The sequence below is a fragment of the Benincasa hispida genome, chromosome 4 (assembly GCF_027475165.1).
Source record: "Benincasa hispida cultivar pf3 chromosome 4, pf3_genome.v1.1, whole genome shotgun sequence".
Taxonomy (NCBI): domain Eukaryota; kingdom Viridiplantae; phylum Streptophyta; class Magnoliopsida; order Cucurbitales; family Cucurbitaceae; genus Benincasa; species Benincasa hispida.
In genome coordinates, this window is record NC_143481.1 from 66,146,820 (window position 1) to 66,160,921 (window position 14,102).

Below are 14,102 nucleotides of genomic sequence, written 5' to 3' on the forward strand. Positions count from 1 at the left end.
CAAATTAGTTAATTTTTTACTCGTTTGTCTTCTAATTGATTTCCTTGCCTCCCAGAATGAATTCACCTACAAAATAGGATAATTAACATTAAAAACCATTTACGAACCTAAATTAAGTTAGGAATTATAACTTTTTTTTAGAGTTATCAACCATTACGATGGTTTCATCAATGGAGACCCATTACGATTACACCGATATTTTGAATATAGATTAGTAAACATGGTCTTAGTTCATGTCAATTTCATTAATATTAGTTCTTAATTTTTATGTTAATTAGATTTATCAATTTGTTGGTTGATGCATTAGATACAATTAGTTATTTGTCTATTTTCTTGTAAGAATGCATGTAGCTACTTTATAAAGAGAAAAATCCTTTGTACAAAATATATTTCATAAATATTATCGCGATCAATTTATACTATTTAAGTAGGAGCTTTTAAAATTAGTTTTAGACCAATTTAACATTTTTGCCATTATTTCAAAAATTTCAAAATATTTTATTATTTTTTTTATTAACATCACTTTTGAATTTTTACTTATTTTTGGTATTTATTAATTTCATTTGATATTCATTTAATGCAGGATATTTAAAATTAATGTTTTGTTCATTTTAGGAGATTTAGTTTATTTTTTTTCCATATTTCTATATGAAAACCTATCATCTCTTCATTGAGATTACAAGTATATGTCGAACATATCAGTAATCTACTTGAAAATGTAAATATTCGCATACATCATGGTTCACTTTTTAGTGTGTTTATAAATATACTAAAAAATGTAAATTTACATTGCATATATTTTCCAGTATTCGGTATAATAAGACGATATATTATAAAAATTGTCTTGTCCATGTAATTATCAAATATACCATGGTTAGAGGTGATGGTTGGGATGGTTGGTGGTGAGGCAGGTTTTCTATAGGGTCGCGCGATAGATGTTGAGGCAGGGCGTTTAGATGCATATTATCGCATCGACTTGGCTGGTGTAGAGGGTTAGGGTTTTCAAAGGGCTAGGGTAGAGGGATTTGGTCTAGCGAAAGCTTGAGGTTTTGGAAGGGTTTTAGGAGATGTCGAAGCACGAGTACTGGTTTCCAGAGCAGGTTTTGTGGTTAATTTAGATTGAGACGGTCTCCGAGACGCGGAAGATGAACTGCCTTGCTACTTCGCTGGAATAGAAGGCTTCGACACAAAGGGAGGGAAAGAGGCAGGGGACAAAGAAACAGACGAATAAGAGAACGAGCTTACCAGTGAGTCTTCGACGAAGCTCATTGATAGGTTTTGACTATCCGAGGCGTCCGACATTGCGAGTGGGAGAGATCAACAGAGCTTTGATCGAATGGAGTGACTGCTTAGTCAGATGGCAAGGGCTGAAGAGTTTTTCTTTAAAACGAACGGCTCTGGGAAAAAGAAGGAGAAGATGGACAAAAGGGTTTGTGTACCCTTTTATAGACCAACATAGGAGAGAGATGAGGGGACAATGCTGATGTGTCAGATGAATAGGATGTTTGGGCTGGTCATTAAATGTAGATGTGAAGAGACGCGTCTTGGGCTTCCAAACACTTGAGTGGTTGATCCCCCCGAAAAGCGTCTTTTCATCTTCTAATGCATGGCTATGCATCGACCTAACTCTAACGCGTTTACTTTACGATTTCTCAAGTTGGTTCAACAAACATTCTAAAACATGCAAGATAAGTGAATTTTTAAAGAGCAATACAAACAAGAATCAAAGGAAATATAAATACAAACAAGAATCAAAGGAAAGAGAAAATCAATCGCATAAAATACAGAAAGTAAAAAGTGATGAAGAGGAAGTCCCTAGAATATGTGTCTAATTAAACACAAAGATGCGTCAATGCAAGCTTCAGATAGCTTCGCACAGCTCGATGGATGATTTTTGGCATTTGAGATTTCCTTCAAAGTAGGGACTTCACTTGCTACCCATTTATTTGAATGCGCCTATACCATTAACTCGCGTGAGCTCCACGGTTCCATGAGGAAAGATCATTTTAATGATGAATGGACCTGACCGTTTGGATTTCAATTTACCTAGGAACAATCGCAAACGTGAGTTAAACAATAAGACCTTTTGACAAATAAACAATTCTTTCTTACTAATGCGTTGGTCATGCCTACGCTTGGTCTTCTCTTTGTAGATCTTTGTGTTTTCATATACGTCAAGTTGCCACTCATCAAGCTTTATTGAGTTGCAGCTTACGATGATCACTCGCGACTTCCAAATTCAGATTCAGCTTCTTTCCCGCCCAGAATACATTGTGCTCCAATTCGAAAGGTAAATGACATGCTTTTCCAAATACCAAAGAATAAGAAGACATACGTATAGGCATCTTGTAGGCAGTTCTGTATGCCCATAGAGCCCCATCTAACTTTTGTGCCCAATCTTTCCTAGATGCGTTGACCACTTTTTCCAATATAGATTTTATTTCTCTATTGGATACTTCAGCTTGACCATTGATTTATGGGTGGTATGCGGCAGCTATTTTGTGCCTAACATTATATTTAGCAAGTAACTTAGAAATGATACGGTTAATGAAATGCGTACCTTCGTCAGTTATCAGCGCCTTAGGCATTCCAAAGCGCGTGAAAATATTTCTGGTTAGAAATTTTGAAATGGTTGCCGCATCATTTTTGGCACAAGCTACAACCTCGACCTATTTTGATACATAGTCAACTACTAACAAGATGTACTGTTGTTCGCAAGACAGAGGAAAAGGTTCCATGAAATCAATGCCCCATACATCAAACAACTCAACTTCCAATATGTTGTTCAGTGGTATTCCATCCCTTGAAGAGACATTTTGAATGCGTTTGCAAGGATCGCATTTCAGAACATACTCCCTTACGTCTTTAAAGAGGGTGGGCCAGAAATACTCACATTGAAAAACTTTGGCAACATTTCTTTGTCCTTCGAAATAACCCCCACAAGGAGAATCATGACATTCAGCCAGGATGCATTGCGTTTCAACTTCAGGAAGCACCAATGCATGATGGAGTCAGGACCTTGCTTGTAAAGAAACGGTTCGTCCCAAAAATAGAATTTGCTATCATGTATAAGTCATTTCTTCTATTGTGCGTTGAAGTGCTCAAGAAACTGTTTTATGGTTAAGTTATTAACCATGTCTGCATACCAGGGTTCCTTATCTTCAATTTTAAGTAGGTGTTTATCAGGGAACACATCTCTAATTCCAACTTGCTCTAGTTGTATCTCTCTGTTTTCCAGTCTTAAAGATGGTCAGCCATCTGTTTCTTAGTCCCCTTTCTGTCTTTGATCTCTACATCAAACTCTTGAAGTAGTAGTACCCAGTGAATCCGCCTGGGTTTTGTGTCCTTTTTGTCCAGCAGAAACTTAATAGCAGAGTGATCTGTGTAGATTATTGTTGCCGCACCAACCAGATATGCTCTGAACTTTTTAACACTAAATACTATCGCCAACATTTTTTTTTCAGTAGTGGTATAGTATTCCTGGGAGTCATTCATTGTTTTTGACGCATAAGAAATGAGATGTATCAAATTTTCTTTTTTCTGACCCAACATGGCTCCGACTGCCACATCACTCGAACCACACATCAAAATGAAGGGCTGCGTCCAGTCCAAGGTTATTAGTATCGAAGCTGTTGTTAACGCATACTTCAATGTCTCAAATGCATTGAGTCAATCTTCATTAAATATATAGGGTCTGTTTAATTCTAACAATGCACTCAGAGGTCGTGCAATTTGAGAAAACCCTTTCACAAACTCTATAGAAGCCTACGTGGCCTAAGAAACTTCGCAAAGCTTTGACATTCGTAGGTGGGGGAAGTTTGGCTATGACGTCAATTTTTGCTTCATCTACTTCCAATCTGGCTTTGGACACCTTGTGTGCTAAAACAACGCCTTCAATAACCATAAAGTGACATTTCTCCCAATTCAGTACTAGATTTGTTTCCTTGCATCGTGCGAGAATGACCTCTAAGTTATCTAAGCAGGATCGGAGTCCCCAAAAGCTGAGAAATCGTCCATAAAAATTTCAACAGCCTGTCATAGAAAGTTAGAGAAAATCGCCATCATGCATCTCTGGAAAGTCCCTGGTGTGTTGCATAGCACAAAGGGCATGCGTCTGAATGCGAATGTTCCAAGGGGGCATGTGAACGTTTTTCTCTTGGTATTTAGGGTCAATAAGGATTTGGTTATGACCTGAGTATTTGTCCAAGAAACAATAAAATTCTTTTCCAGCTAGCCGATCAAACATTTGATCAATGAAGGGAAGGGGAAAGTGGTCTTTCTTGGTCGACGCATTGAGTTTTCTATAATCCATGCATATATGCCACCCTATGACAGTTCTCGAGGGAATAAGTTCATTGTTGCTATTAACTATCATAGTGGTGCCTTCTTTCTTAGGGATGCATTGCACCGGGCTCACCCAACTACTATCAGAGATGGGGTAAATTACACATGCATCGAGCCACTTTATAATTTCTCTCTTCACCACTTCTTTCATTACAGGATTTAGTGCATTGAGGCTCGATTCATCTAGTTTTCTCTTCTTCCAGTCGAATCTTGTGCATATAGTAGGATGGGTTGATGCCACGAATGTCAGCCAGTGTCCAGCCAATTGCACATGTATGCTTCTGTAACATCTGCAAAAGTGAAGACTCGTTAGGCTGAGAAAGATTAGATGAAATAATAACAGGAAAAGTATTATTAGATCCAAGAAAAGCGTATTTTAAATTATCAGGTAGAGGTTTTAATTTAGAGGCTGGTGGTTCTTCCAAGGATGGACGCGTTGGGTTAGTTTGCTACTCATCCAGATTTAACGGTTCAAATTTTTTCTCATGATTTCGTCCAACACATAGACCTCGCAGATTTGGTCTATTTCTTCTTCTTCTGGAAACTCAATTGGACTGTTAGGTTGACATTGTTCTTCATCGTCTGGGAACTTTAATAGGTTCAACACATTAAATTTAACTTCCTGATTGTCCATGCGCATAGTAAGCTCCCCCTTGTGCACGTCTATCAATACCTTTCCAGTGGTAAGGATTTGGCGTCCAAGGATGATTCGAACATCCTGATCAGCTTCATAATCTAGGATAATGAAATTTGCTAAGAATGTAAAAATGAGTATAGCTCAATGATAATGGCAAAAATGCCAGTTATTATAAGCCTTTTATTTAGAATTATGAGGGCTAATAGGTAGAAAATGTAGTGATAATACTTAGAATTTGTGAAAAATCGAGTTTTGCGTCGATAAACACCTAAAACCTCACTGACCCAATATTATGCGTTATTCCATGCCAAAGTGTCTATTTTTGTAGCTATCGTAGGAATCAAACGGATGCATTTGTAACAAACAATCGCAGACAAATGCATACGTTGAAGCCAGGCGATCGCAAAAGACGAACGCAGACGGAAACCCCATACCTCCAACGCATGGACATTGCGGTAAATTCATGCGTCCAACGCATGGAGAACGCGATGAACAAATAGAGATTGCGTCCACGGAGTGACAACCATAAAAGAAGAACGCAAGATGGGCAGAACGCGTTGATAACTTCAGCTAAATTAAGTTCGGACGCATACCTTGGGAGTATCAACAAGATAAGACGATGTGACAACTCCCATACCGCGATAAAAGCAGTAGTGAGCCATACCTTCATCATTACAGCTGTCGGCGTCCAAGTTCTATAAATGGCCCTTGAGACCTTCATTTTGGGACATCCGAGCTTTTGCCTCAAGGCAGAAGTTTGTGATCACAGATGAGAGCTTGAAAGAGATTTCCAGTGAGAATTCTTCATTTTCACAACCCAGATCGAGTGACGATCGAAGAATTCGCCAGAGTTAGAGCTCAAGAGAGACATCTCCACCATTCAACCATGGCACTATCGGTAGCCTTGACGTAGAGTCATTCATCTCCCTTCTAATCTCTGTATTGTATTACATTTTAGCTTGAGATATTAAGATATTTTGTTATCAATGTAAGTCTTAGTTCCTTCATTACCGTCTTCTTCATCATCTTCATCTCTATCATAGTTTATCTTCAGCGTTTATTTATCAAAGTCAATCGTATGTTTAATCGTGTAGCCTAGAGATAGAACGTATGTAACAACCCACCGAAAGGTGTTCGTTGTGTGAGTATAGTGAGTTAATCCTCCTTGCTTGGTGAAAAGCTGTGGCAACGCCTGTCTATGGGATGTTGCATTGCTTGTCTATAAGTTAAATAGCCGCGTCTAACTGCCTGAGAAGGTAAGGGATGGAACGCACTAAGCAAGGTTCGTATTGTTCCTAGAGATAGGCACAATCTTATGCTCGACGCAACCATGCACTATAGAGATATAGTCATGTGGCTGACCACCTAGAGGTGTGATGCGTTAGTGCAACGAGTTGGGATTACTCAGGCGATTTAAGATAGTAAATATTACTATGCGTTATTGGTTGTTGTGTCTCTACTTATTCTCATTGCAAGTCTTCTATTGCTCAATCTGTTTAGTTAGGAGTAGGAGTAATGTGTAAAACATTTAAACCTTCTTCGCTTTATTTTTATTCTTATTCATCGCCTCAAACACATTGCTTCACAAATATTATTGAGTAACAAGTCCTCGTGTTTGACCTCGGATTACCGGAGAAACTTGTGTTTGTGTTATACTTGGCACAAGTGTAAGAAAACTTGTGAAAGGAATGCGTGGTCATTGCATGCTAAGATTAACGCATCATCATTCCGACGCATGACCTCAGACGCATGGGAGAAAACGCATTAGTTATGTCCAACGCATGATTCCATGTTCAAACCCATCCGTCCTTAATAATAAAGTAAAACAAAACGCATTCTTAAAATTATTATCAACACTCAACTGGCATAATGCTTGTACCATCAACCTCGAGGTTAGAGGTTCGATTTCTCCACCCCACGTATTTAATTCAATACCTTTGCAAAATAATAATAATAATAATAATAATAATTTGCTTGGAATATAAACTTGTCAACTTTCACCAAAACATCTTCAATCTTTCCTTCAGGATACGTGATCGTCTTGTCAGTAGGTTGAAGCGTTACAGAAGTGGGTTACGCTTCACCAATTCCTAGTTTCTTGAAAATTGAAAGGGGCATGAGATTAATGCTTGCTCCAAGGTCACACAATGTATAACCTACGTCTATCCCTCCAATTGAACAAAGGACTATAAAGCTGCCCAGATCCTTCTGCTTCTCGGGAATATTATTGTTGATCAACACATTGCATTCCTACATCAGCACTACTACTTCCAACTCACCGACTTTTCTTTTCTTAATTTAAAACATCCTTCAAGAATTTCACATATTTTGGCATTTGTTTCAATGGGTTCTATAAGAGGAATGTTAATATGCAATTGCCTAAGGATTTCGTGGAAACGCTTGAATTGTTGCTCGTCATTCATCTTTTGCAGGCTTCTGGGAAATGGTGCACTTAATTGCACCACAGGTGCCTCTACGTTAGACGTGCTTGGGTGAAAATGACTTGTAGACCCAGGCGTTCTTTCTTTAAATGCCTTTGTGTGTGTTGTGTTCTCATCTGCTGAAGGATTGCTGTCATATCTTGGGTTCATCTTTTTCTCCGCTAGAGGTTTGCCACTTCGCAATGTCACCACATGGCATTGCTTCTTTCCATTATTACTTCTCGGAGTCTCCGTGTTGCTAGGTACTCCTTGTGGTCGATTCTTCAGTTTGCTAGCAATTTGTCCTACTTGCATCTCCAAGTTCCTGATAGACGACGTCTGACTCTTTAGCAATGCGTAATTCTGGGCTATATACTCCTTCAAGAGATTTTCAAGTGGGGATGTTGAACTCGACGCCTGACCACCTTTATTGAAGGATTGATGCTTGTTACGGTAGTTGAAATCCAAGCGATAGTCCTTGCCTATGCTATTGGTTCATTCCCGACTGCCGTTGTTCCTGCTGTTGACCTCCCCAAGAAAAATTTAGATGGTTTCTCCATCCAGGGTTGTATGTGTTTGAGAATGGGTTGTTTTTTATAAAACAAACTAACTATGGGTTTTGGGGTAGTCATTATAGGAGTGAGGTTCTCCACAACCCACACAGCTAGCCATGGGCTGCATGAATGTGCCCACCTAGTGCACCTTTTGAGTGCGAGCTGCATTTCCTAATGATAGAGTTTGCAAAAGGTTTGTCATTGCAGGCTTTTTTGCAGAAAGGGTGGCTATTGCATTTGAATCAACATTATTCACATTCTGAGAATGCCTTCTATTATCTGTTCTGGCATCGTAAGTATCATCCACCCATTCCATATTGTGCTTGGCGATGCTATCTAAGATTTCTTTAGCTTCATCATAAGACTTATCCATTATGTCACCAGCTACCATCTGAGAAGCTCTATTCAGCCCCCATGTTTCCATTTTAATAGTCAAAGGTAGTTTGTGGGTAGAACAGTTCTTTACCAATCTCTTGAAGTGTTCCCATGTGGCACTCAAAGTCTCAAATTCTCCTTGTTCAAAGTTCATAATTTCTCTACGCCTCCTTGCGTTAGTAGTGGGCTGGAAGTATTTTTGCATGAACTTTTCCATTAACTTCTCCCATGTTGTTATATTGTCAGGTTCCAAGGAACATACCCATTGCTTGGCATCATCGGGGAGAGAGTATGAAATTAAAGAGAGTCTGTTGGCTTCCTGCGTGATTCCAAGAATCACAAATTAGTTGCATGTTTCTAGGAAGCATTTCATGTGGGCATGTGGATCTTTTCCACGAGCGCCTCCAACCGACCTGCTGTTTGAAGCATTTGAAGTATTACGTACTTCATTTTAAATCTTGTCCCGTCGTGCATTGGGTATATTATCCCTGGCAAAAAGTCATATAGCATAGGTGACGCATACTCCCGCATTGTACGCGTACTGTTATTCGCCATTAGGATTGGATTTTGGGTAGCATTGGCTAATTGTGAAGCTAAATTTTGGTTTATCTGATCATTCGCCATTTTTTGTTGTCTTTGTTGTTGTTGTCTTAGTTGTTGCCTTAACCTTCAATGACGATTCGATCGGTTCCTTTGTCTAAAGGTCCTTTCAACTTTGGGGTCGTATAGAAGCTCAAGAGTGTTTTCCCTTTTAACTTGTAATACTCCCTCAGCTATATGTTTTCTCTACAAGAGACACAAAAGTAAAATTACGGTTAGCCTTGTTGCTAAATCCCCGAGAACGACGCCAAAAACTTGTTTGTTCTTTATGTTGTGCAGTAGAAGTGTATTATAAATAAAGATGCAAAGCAAGATGGAGGTGAATGAAGATGAATGGTGAATCACTTCTCTAGGTGAGAAGATTGGATGATGCGTTGGTGAGATACGTTACACTCTCTATAATGTGTACAAGCTTTTCCTGAGTTAGATCCAAGTATAAATCTAATTTAGGTTCTTGGTAAATCCAGGGTCAAATACAAGGATTTATGCTAGACTAATCTAGACCTTGCATTGCGGTAATTGCAGAATGGTCTTAAATAAATGCGGGAGAAGTTTATCTACACTAATCTTACTGCATGCATACAAGAAGACGGAAGAGTTCAAGTGAAATGCAGGGCTAATGAATGAATGGTGCTAAGTGTTAGGGGTATGCACTGATCCAAGTAAGATGAACACGTGCAGAGTGTGGGTAAAGATGAAGATGAGAGATGCTTGTCTACAAACTAAATGTATGTAGATACGTTAGGTTTTTATTTATCTGATCTTGTTATTGAACATTTCTCAATGTGAATGCCACATATGCTCCTATTTTTAGGGTGCATGCGTTGGTTACAAAAAACAGTGAAACACAAGTATTTTCATCTCTAAATCTACTGTGCGTTTTGACTCAATGCGTTTCTAGCTATTATATTCTCTCTAATGGTTTTAGATAACTTCAACAGATGATCAAACTGATTAAAGCATTAGAAATTAAGCATGACACAAGTGTCATGCAATACAATGTAAGTAGAGGAAAAAATGATGGATCTAATGCACGATTTAATAAATAATGAAACTGTCTTTACAATGGATTAAAGATATAAATTGAGTTTTTAGATCAAATTTGAGGTATTCCTCATGCCACTCAATTTTTAATGGAAAATTGAGTGGCTTCATCTCTAGCAATCTGATCTGCATGGATTAAAGATATAAATTAAGTTTTTAGATCAAATTTGCAGAGGATGCAACATTGAAAGTTGAAAAGAAAATTTTGGTTTTTCTTACTTCTTCAACTCTTAAAACTCACATCAAGTTCCTTCCAATTTGAGTTCTACCACTCAATCTAAGGCCTGAGATTAGTAGAGAAGATTCTTGTGGTGATCTACTGCATAGATTGAAGAAGAAATCTATGGTGAATTTAAGCAATTCGGAGGAAACATCAAAGGTATTCATCAGAAACACTAATATACTGAAAACCATGAACGTGCATGTTTTTAACTAAAATTGATGCAGTTAGAGTGCTTAGATCCTTAATTGCTTCTGTTTGTTGCATGCTAACTCTATTAATTGGTATTAGAGCATGTTTTAAGCACTCAATTTGCGTTAATTTTAGCATGGTAGGTGTTTTTCATGAGTTGCATAAAATGGTTGCTGAAATGGATATATTATGGCTTTTGCATCAAATTTTCTCTCCAATTTGCAAGTAATTGTTGCATTTGGCTCTTGGTTTATGGGTCTTAATGTGTGATTAAGAGTCTATGAATTTATTAGAATCAACAGAGTTGTAATTAGGTTGTAATTTAAGAAAATCCGAAGCATGCTCAGCTGTAGAATTTCAAAATTGAAGCTTTTGTCAGACAACATTGCAACGCTACCCTCACAGCGTTACAACGCAGTTATTTAGCCAGCCCAGAAAAAAGTTGACATCCCATGGCGTCACAATGTTGGGATGAAGCATCGCAGTGCTGCTCGTCCCAACTGACATGTATGCCAAATGTTTCCTAACTTTTGACAAAAAAAAGTTAAGTCAGTATGATCTGGGAATCTCTTTCGAATAGTTTCCTAACTTTTCGCATAAACATTGTGATGAATAAGATCAAATACAATTTGACAACTCTTTTAAATGAACTCCAAACTTACCAATGACCGATGAAAAATAAAAATCAAGAAGGGGAAGCAAATGTTGTTACCCAAAAGAAATTTTAGAAAGGATCGACATCTGGTACGAAACCTTTTGAAAAGAAGTCTGGTCCTTCAAATGATAAGAGTATCCAAATAAAAAAGAAGGAAAAATGGAAGAATAAAGCTTCTGCTAAGAAAAGAAAGACAAAAATTACAAAAGGAATGTGTTTCCATTGCAACGAGGATGGGCATTGGAAATGGAATTGTCGTAAATATCTTGCAGAAAAGAAGATTGAAAAGGCAAACCTAGATAAATTTGATTTACTTGTAATTGAAACATGTTTAGTGGAAAGTTTTCATTTAACATGGATACTGGATTTAGGCGCTGCTAATCATATTTACACTTTTATTTAGGAAACTATTTTCTTGAGGCATCTAACGAAGAACGAGATGACTTTTAAGGTGGGAATAGGTGAAGTCATTTCGACTCGAGCAATGGGAGATTTCAAGTCTTTTTTTGGAGATGCTTACATTTTGTTGGAAAATGTATATTATGTACTTGATATGAAAAGGAACTTAATTTCTATCTCCTATTTATTAGAACATATGTACGATGTTTCTTTTGATATAAATGAAATGTTCATTAGTTCAAGAGGTTTTCAAATATGTTTTTCTAAACTTGAAAATAACTTATATGTGTTAAAATCATATGAGACAAAAACTATTTTAAATATAAAGATGTTTAAAACAGTTGAAACTCAAAATAAGAAATGAAAATTTTTTCCTAACGCCTTTCTTTAGCACTTAAGACTTGGACACATAAATCTCAACAGGATTGAGAGGTTAGTAGATAATGGATTTTTAAATCAGTTAGAAGAAAATTCTTTACCTCCACTGAGTCATGTCTTGAGGGAAAAATGACCAAAAGATCTTTTTCAGGAAAAGGTCATAGAGCCAAAGAATCTCTAGAGCTTGTACATTCAGATCTTTGTGGTCTGATGAATGTTAGAGCTCGAGGAGGATCTAAGTATTTCATCGTTTTTATTAATGACTATTCAAGATATGACTATGTTTACCTTGTGCATCACAAGTTTGAAACTCTTGAAAAGTTCAGAGAGTATAAGGTAGAAGTTGAGAACTTATTAGGTAAAAAGATTAAAATGCTTTAATCAGACCAAGGTGGTGAGTATATGGATTTAAAATTTTAGAACTATCTAGTAGAACACGGAATTCAATCTCAACTTACTGCAGCTGGTACACAACAATAAAATGGTGTAGCCAGAAGGAGAAATAGAACCCTGTTAGACATGGTTCGGTCAATGATGAGTTATGCATAGTTACCTCAGTCTTTTTGGTGGTATGCATTACAGATTGTAGTATATATTTTAAACATGGTTCCTTTGAAAAGTATTTCAGAAACACCGTACGAGTTATGGAAAGGAAGTAAAGGTAGTTTACGCCACTTCAGAGTCTGAGCATGCCCGACACATATGTTGATGCAAAACTTAAGAAATCGAAACGACATTCTAAAGTATGTCTATTTGTAGGATACCCCAAAGAAAACAAGAGGTGGTCTATTTTATGATCCTCAACATGATAAAGTATTTGTATCAACAATGCTACATTCTTAGAAGAATACCACAAAAAAAACCATCAACCTTGCAATAAACTGATATCAAATGAGATGTCCAAAGAATCTACAAATACATCAACAAAAGTTGTTGATCAAGCTAGTCCTTCAACAAAAGTTGTTGATGAAACTGGTCTATCATATTCTTCTCATGAATTGAGAATACCTCAATGTAGTGGGAGGGTTGTTTAACAATCTGACCAATACATAGGTTTAACAAAAACTCAAGTCGTCATACCTGATGATGGCTTAGAGGATTCATTGACCTTTATCAAACAATAGAAGATGTAGATAGACTCCAATGGATAAAAGACATGGACCTTGAAAAGGAGTCTATGTACTTTAATTCAGTTTGAGAACTTATGATCAACGAGATGGGGTAAAAACTATTGGATGTAAATGGATCCACAAGAGAAAACGAGAGCAAGCTTGTAAGGTACAGACCTACAAAGCTAGACTAATGGCAAAAGGTTTTACCCAAACAGAGAGGGTAGACTATGAAGAAATTTTCTCTCATGTTGCCATGATCAAGTCTATCAGAACACTTTTGTCCATTGTCGCCTTTTATGATTATGAAATATGACAAATGGATATCAAAACAGCTTTTTGGAATGATTATCTTGAAGAAAGTATTCATATGTCTCAATCATAAGGGTTCATTGAACAAGGTCAGCAAAAAATTTGCAAGCTTAAAAGATCCATTTATGGGTTAAAACAAGCATCTCGGTCCTAGAATATAAGATTTGACACTGCGATCAAATCTTATGGCTTTGAACAGAATGTTGACGAACCTTGTGTTTACAAGAAAATAGTCAACAAGACTGTAACTTTTATGGTGCTATATGTTGATGATATCCTATTCTTTGGGAATGAGGTAGGATTCCTTGCTAACATCAAGAGATCGCTAGGATCACAATTTCAAATGAAAGATTTAGGAGATGCAGAGTATGTTCTTGGAATCCAAATAGTTCGAAATCGCAAAAAGAGATCGCTAACACTATCTCAAGCATCTTATATAAACGATATGTTGTTTAGATATAAAATGCAAAATTTTAAAATAGGTAACCTTTTAGACATGGAATTCATTTGTCTAAGGAACAATGTCCTAAGGCTCCTCAAGAAGCTGAGGATATGAAAATCATTCCTTATGCATTAGTAGTAGGGAGCTTGATGTACACTATGTTGTGTACACGCCCAGACATATGCTTTGTAGCCGGAATAGTCAGCAAGTTCCAGTCCAACCCTGGATATAGTCATTGGACTGCCATTAAGAACATCCTCAAGTATCTTTAGAGAACAAAGGACTATATGCTCGTATATGGGTCTAAAGATTTGATTTTTACTGGACACACTGATTCTGATTTTCAGACCAATGTAGATTCTAGAAAATCTGCTTTGGGATCAATATTCACTCTTAACGGAGGAGCTATAGTATGGAGGAG